This window comes from Saccostrea cucullata, unplaced genomic scaffold, assembly GCF_032062105.1.
Source record: "Saccostrea cucullata isolate Sc308-1 unplaced genomic scaffold, CSIRO_AGI_Scuc_v1 ctg7216, whole genome shotgun sequence".
NCBI lineage: Eukaryota > Metazoa > Mollusca > Bivalvia > Ostreida > Ostreidae > Saccostrea > Saccostrea cuccullata.
In genome coordinates this window covers 7,014-14,546 of record NW_026934551.1, presented here as the reverse complement: position 1 = coordinate 14,546, position 7,533 = coordinate 7,014, and the positions used below count along the sequence as shown (strand labels likewise).

Sequence of the window (7,533 nt, the reverse complement as noted above, 5' to 3'; positions counted from 1 at the left end):
GGAACAATCGCACAGAGAACAGTGTCGTATCGTGTTCTAGTTGACCCGACAACTCAATGGAGGAGACACGCTGGCCAGATAGTGGAATCTCAAGTTCCGACGACACAACCGAGTATTGAGATTCCAGAGTCAAACAGCTCATGTTCTACCTATGTGGACCCTGGTGTTAAATCTGCTGCTCAGGATTTCTATGTGTCACAACCGAAAGAACTTGGGAGTTTCGAAATCGCCTAAATCTGAACGTACACCACCAAAACCTACAGCTGTCTTGCCTGAGAAACGTTACCCAGTACGTAATCGTAAACCGAAAAGTATGAAAGATTTTGTGTACCATGGTTCTTCTGCCAAGACCAAAACCTAATTCGAGTGTGTGTCTAGTTATGTAGGAAAGTTGTACTGTGTAAAAGGGGCACAATAATCCCCTGTACAACTTGAATTATGTTATTTCTAGCCAAATTTTCTGTTGATTTCTAGTCATAAAGTGTGTTCATTATATGCATGTAATATTTTATTTGCATTATAGGTTACCTCAGATAAGTGTGTTGTTCTTATAAAATTGCTTTTGTGAACATACCTGGACATAGGAAATTCAATCTGTGACACTTAACTATGAACAAGACTAGACAGTTAATTTTTATTCATCATAATCTACAATAATGTACTTCAATCCAAAAGGGGAGAAAATGTATCCGGAATTATTATATCTGTCTATGTTAAGTTTATCTGTTTCAATTATATCTCGCATGAATATCTTCAATAATAAAGTAATAAAGTAGTTCACAATGGCTGCGCTCTTGTCATAACACATGTGCTAATGCTAGAGTAGCACGAACACACAACATTTTCGTTATGATATGACGCTTTTTAATCGCTAAAACAAGAGAAAGATATCAAACATTCAAGTGATGTCGGTTGGCCAAAACGCGTTTGTTTTAAAGATGAAGTAGTTGTTCTCTAGTTGCCTGACGTCAGGGCGTCAGGCTGCATAAGGATTGATATTTCCAAGATCCGAAACTGCGATCATACCTAGAGAGCCAAATTTTGTGCAAGCTGATTTACATTTGGAATTCTTTACCTGCATTTTAAAAGAAACAGTTTCAGAAAAAAGAATGAAATTACTGATGTAAATACTGCAGTGTTTACTTCCTTTACTCTTTTTGCATGGAACAGATTATTCCATGTGATTCGCGTTTCAACATGTCCGTGTATCCTTTTTTCTGCATTTCTATACTACTGGATCAGTCCATTTATATTTTACGAAAGGGGTGAATCGCTCTTTTCGCGCCAAATGTCACTTAATAAGCTTTCTTAGCGCCTTTTCCTTGGATTGGTCTATTGTATAAATGGGTGTGCTTACTTTCATGGAATATTAAATAAAGTTTGTCCTTTTAACTTCCTTCTAATGCTTCAGAAATTCTATCTACAAGTTTTATATCATTCTTTAAAACAACATATCGTATGCATATGGACATGCAACACTAAAGAAATGCCTTTTCTAATTTGCTTCCCGATCCTGCGGTTGGTTTATTCCATATATGGACTAGTCCAAAAAAAAATTAACAACGCAGTTTACGTCACGGTCTCCAGATACATTATCTGTTATATGTCTCTGTTCAGATGCACACAATAAATAAGAATACATTGAAAAATCTTGGATTTTTCTTTCAACAAAGGCCTAGCCTAAATATTGAATTTTACTTCTTTCATTCTCAATATATGATAGTGTCAATGCCCCCCTCCCTTTTAAAAAAAATAATGAACACGCATTACTACTGTTTACGTCAGTGGAGAAAATACACTCGAACAAAATATGTATTTAATTATATCCATCTTTCAAAATGTTTACAATGCATGATTTGATAACAGATTTTATAATAGGTGTTACAATGTAGCTTGATTCAGATCCAAGGGCAGATCACTAAACTTGCAGACCCCCCCCCCCAACCCCCCGAATAACAACTCTTTAGTATGCAGTGTAGAGATGATTCTTCTACAAGTTAAATAAAATACACAAGGTTTTCAAAATATAAAGTTAAGATATGTTTTAAACCCACAAAAGTATTGCTCAAAAGGCCTCATGCAGATAAATTGATTGATTTTGTCAGGCAAGCTTTTTTAAAAAAAAAACAGTGATTGTTCAAAATATATCTTATTATGTGCTGTATCATTTTATAAAGTGAATTCAGTCTGAGAGTTTATTACATTATTTTGAAATATATGAGCAACAGTGTTTGAAATAACCATGCGCCCAACCGCCCGAGACGCACAAATTTTGTCACGGCCAAACAGATTTGCACGTATAAACGCCCGGCTGGATGTGTAAATTTTTTCTATAAATTAAAATTCAGATATTTGATCAAACTCTCAAATTTAATATTAATATTACTGGCTGCAAAGTGTCCAAACGAACGGGTAGAATTCATCACCTACAGTTCCACGATTGAATGTAGAGTGAGCTGGCCCCATTCACATTACTGTTTAAATGAACTTGTAAAAGACAATTATTTCTTTTTCGGGCTAATACATATTTGGCAGGGCTGACAACTTTCACTAGCAATCAGTCCTGCTTGTCTAGCTTATTGTAGAGTGAGATTCAAACACTGATTAGTAATTTTGCTTTTTCAATTTTCTTTTCGTCCATGGCATTTTTTACTTTAACTGAATGTACCTAATACACTCATCTTAAAGGAAGAGGCTTCAGAAATGTTAACAAGGAATTTGGTTGGGAGTTTGTATAATGGATCCAGAGGAAAAGTGTACACCCGAAAGAAAGAGTTCCCTCCAGTGATCAACTTCAATGGAAAATTAATCGAAGTTCCTTTATATAACTTTGAAGTGTACTCACAGGAACAATCGAAAATACTTGTTAGACGAACCCGATATCCGCTTATTACAATATGCAGATGTGGACTGTCTTTCTTTTTTCGCACCAGGACAACTTGGTGTGGCCATTGGAAGATGTACTAATTACGAGTTGAAAATTTCAATTTACATGCAGCTTCGTTGAAGTATCGTCAATGTGTGTATTTTTACACTTTTATAACAAGGATACATTCATTGAAACTTTGGATGACTTATCCTGCTGCAGAAAATATGTAGATGTAACATTTTCCTGTAGCAGCCTTAATCCTGGACATCCAGGAAGCTTTGACTCAGGATCGGAGACAGAAGTACATGATGACGAATTGCATGGCTTTCCTCAACTTACAGTTCCATGGACCTTGGATGACTTTTTTAAAGGAAAACTGAAGGCCACACAATTTATAACATGTCTGAACCCTGAATTTATTCTATTAAATGAATTGAAACAACATGCTCTATATTTGTATTACAGAATCAGAAATATCACGAAAAAGCCTATAAATGTGAGCACAACCCCGAACTGTAACTTTGCGTACCGAGAGCTAAACAAGTTCATTACCAGTGATTCCAAAATGCGGGCTTGTGATCAACTTTTTAGGACTAAAGACATTTCAGCATTACAGAACAAACTCTCTTCTCAACTAGTATTTCTTCTCCCCAATTGGGGCCTCTGTATCAAATGAGATGATAAGGTTACCGCGTGGTTCATAGATAAGTTAGCGTGGTTCAGAAGCAGACGTAATTTTCAATTCGCAATAATTTTTGGATATATGTGTTTATGAGTGATTAAGTGAGATTCGTGCATATAACAGATACTTCTAAAACATTGCCATCAAATAAGCGTATAGACGCTGTTTTTGCGTATAGACGCAGTATTTTAAAACTGTCTAAACAGTGTTTGCAGTATGAGTACTGACAATGCAGATAACGTTTCTCCTGGAAATGATGAAAGGGAGAGGGGCGACAGTAGTAACAATACCAGCATAGTCGCCATGATGAAAGAAATGCAGAAGAATGTTGCATCTCTGACGTCGACAGTTTGCGAACTGCAACAAAAACGGGGTAAAAAACGAAAGGCTGAGGATGACAAACCAGGACCATCAGGTCTAGATCTCAGTGATGTGTCAGAAGACGAAGATGGCGGAAAAGGTGATTTAGATGAGTTACTGGAAGAAGTAAATAAAGATGTAGACAGTGATTGTGACGACATGCTAGACGGACTGGTGGAATGTTTCGGTGGCGAAGATAAATGTAGTGAGGCGATAAATGAAAAACTAGCAAAAGGAGCCAATGATGGTCTTCGCTCAATTCTGGACGCAGACAAAATCAAAGAGTTGAGTGAAAAATACAACCGACCAAAAAACGTCCCAAATTTTCGTTACATCAAAATTAAAAGAAGAAATCCGGGCGCAGTTAAGCCGGAAAATGCGTAGTCAGGACATTTGCCTAAAGAGAACTCAAACCCTGCTCGGGAAGGCAATTATACCTGTGTTACAACAGATTAACTTGCTAGTTAAATCCAAACAAAAGGGCGAGATGCCATCAAGGAAGGAACTCTCAAACCTGGCTATGGACGGGCTTAAACTCATGGCTGTCGCGTATTGCGACTTGTCACATAGAAGACGGGAATTGATTATTTAATCGGAGAGAAAGGAAGAATTTCGCACATTATGCTCAAATGAACATCCAGTTGCAGACAATCTGTTCGGCGACGATCTGGGAAAGAGAGTAGAAGATATAGTCAAAGCAAATAAAGTGGGAGATCTCCGGAAACCAGAAATTTGATAAACGTGGGTATCAGAACCGCAAGTTTCAGCAAGGACAGAGGTCTTCTTCTTCTTCAAGTTACAACCAACACTACAGGAACCAGAATTTTTTAGGCCAACGCTGGAGTCCCCACTACAGGAAGAAAACGACGACGACGAACAAGCAAAAGAAATAAGTCAGAGAAATCTTCAAAACGTGAGTTCGTTACACAATACATGTCAAAATTTTACGGCTGGGAAAATTGCACTTTATTCTCAAAATTGGAAATTAATTACTAGCGATTCCAGGATTTGGGATTATGTCAAGGGATATTCAATTGAATTTGAAAACTTATCATCCCAAAATTTTATACCTAAAACAATTCAGTTTAATGAGTCAGAAATGGCTATAATTGACAGAGAGATAAATGATTTATTAGAGAAGAATATCATTGAACCAGTAACAAATTACGAAGAAGGGGAATTTATATCTAACATTTTCACGAGACCTAAGAAAAACGGGAAATTTAGAGTTATTCTTAATTTGAAACAATTAAATGATTGTGTTGAATATCACCCATTTTAAGATGAAAACACTGTCTGCAGCTGTTGGTCTGGTGTCAAAAAACTGTTTTTTCGCTTCCTTTGACTTACAAGATGCGTATTATTCTTGTCCTGTGTGCACAGAGGATAGAAAATATTTACGATTTTTATGGAACGATAGAAAATACCAGTATACTTGCTTAGCAATGGGGTTAGCATCAGCTCCCCCTATATTCACGAAACTGTTAAAACCGGTGTTTTCCACATTGAGGAAACGCGGGCATGCTAATATAGCTCATATTGACGATTCTTTGTAAGTGAGCAAAACAGAATATGAATGCCGTAAAAATGTCAGGGAGACAGCTGAGTTTTTAGACAGCCTTGGATTAACTATAAACGTAGAGAAGTCGGTATTCACTCCAAGTAGAGCTATTCAATTTTTGGGATTTACAATAAATTCTGAATTGATGACAGTATCATTAACGCCAGATCGGGCTACATCGATAAGACAAAAGTGTGAGGAAATTCTGAAATTGCATCGAATTACGATAAGAGAATTTGCACAGTTAATTGGCAAATTAGTGTCAAGTGAGCCAGGTGTCCGCTATGCGCCTTTGTTTTATAAATCTCTTGAGATTGTTAAAGACAAAGAATTAAAAACAAATGCTGTTTTTTTTTAATGCAAAATTTGTGATTTCCGGTGAAATTAGGAAAACAATCACTTGGTGGATAAATAATGTTGAACGATTTCCTCGATTTGTAAATATTGATAAACCAGTGTTTGTAATTAAAACACACAGTTCGTTGGCAGGCTGGGGCATATTTAATGAAGACAACGGAGATTGTTGTCAAGGAGAATGGTTAGATGAAGATAAAGAAAAGCATATCAATTTCTTGGAATTGAAAGTAGGATTAATTGCGTTATCAAAATTTTGTAATGATTTACAAGAGGGACATGTAAAACTTTACATGGATAACACGGTGGCCGTAACGTACATTTCAAAAATGGGAGGAAAAAATGAATCACTAAACGACTTGACAATTTCAATTTGGGAATTTTGTATGGCTAGAAATATTTGGTTATCTGCAAGTCATATTGCAGGTGTTGAAAATATAGAGGCTGACTATTTATCGCGCCACAAAAATGATGACCTAGAATGGATGTTAGATAGGAAAATAGTCTCACAAATAGAAAACTCGTTTGGGAAGTGTGATATTGACTTGTTCGCTTCTAAGCATAATTTTCAATTCATGCCATACGTTTCTTACAGACCAGACCAACATGCAAAAGCTCTAGACGCTTTCAGCATGGACTGGAGTGACTTAATGTGTTACATATTTTGTCCTTTCAGTTTAATGGGATCAGTGCTGCAGAAAATTACTACCGACAGAGCAGAGGCGATAGTAATTGCTCCAATCTGGCCGACACAGCATTGGTTTCCACGGCTGCTTCAATTGGTCTGCAAGGACAGTTGTCTGTTGCCGGACATTCAAAATCTTCTGACGATGCCAAACAAACCCGAGAAGTATCACCCACTGAGAAAAATGAGACTGGGCGCACTCCGTGTATCGGGGAATCCTTCAAAAAATCGAGGCTTATCAGATGACACTCAAAAAATTCTGTTATCTTTCTGGCGAGAGTCCACTAAAAACAATATAGGGCATATATCGAAAAATGGTTGTCATTTTGTAATAGCAGACAAGTTAATGTATTTGAGGCAAATGTGAACAATGTTGTCATTTTTAACAGAATTATTTCAGTCAGGGTTAGGATACAGTTGTCTAAATACGGCTAGGAGCGCATTATCATCTTTTCTACAGTTAGAAATTGTGTAAATATAGGTTTTCATCCTTTAATACATAGGTTTATGAGAGGGGTATTTGTACTTAGACCTGCTCTTCCAAGATACAATGTTACCTTGGATGTAAATATTGTGTTAAAATATTTGAAATCCTTGTCTCCTTTATCATCATTATCACTGTTACAATTATCTCAGAAACTTGTTATGTTACTTGCCTTACTTTCAGGGCAAAGGTGACAAATTTTTCATTTGATTGATATTAGAAATGTTCATTTTCAAGAGAGTGGTGTAAAAATTGTTATAGAAAACTTCAAATACAAAAAGACACTTGGGTGAAATTGAGCTAACTAGCTACGAAGTCGATAAAGATTTGTGTGTGGTGAACACTTTGACTCATTATTTAAAAAAAAAAGACTCTCCGAGGTGCCGTTACACGCTTATTTATTACGTCACAACGACCGCACAAGTCAGTGATCAGAGACACAATTGGCAAGTGGCTGAAGTCTGTTCTAAAGATTGCAGGAATTGATATTTCTTTATTCAAACCTCATAGCACCAGGGTGGCTTCTGCGAGCGCTGCA

The 7,533-nt window shown here is 36.7% G+C and overlaps 1 pseudogene; it reads left to right on the top strand.

Annotated features, from left to right (window-relative positions):
• The first annotated feature begins 3,565 nt into the window (after positions 1 to 3,565).
• On the top strand, positions 3,566 to 6,624 carry LOC134240982 (uncharacterized; annotated as a pseudogene).
• Positions 6,625 to 7,533: the final 909 nt, after the last annotated feature.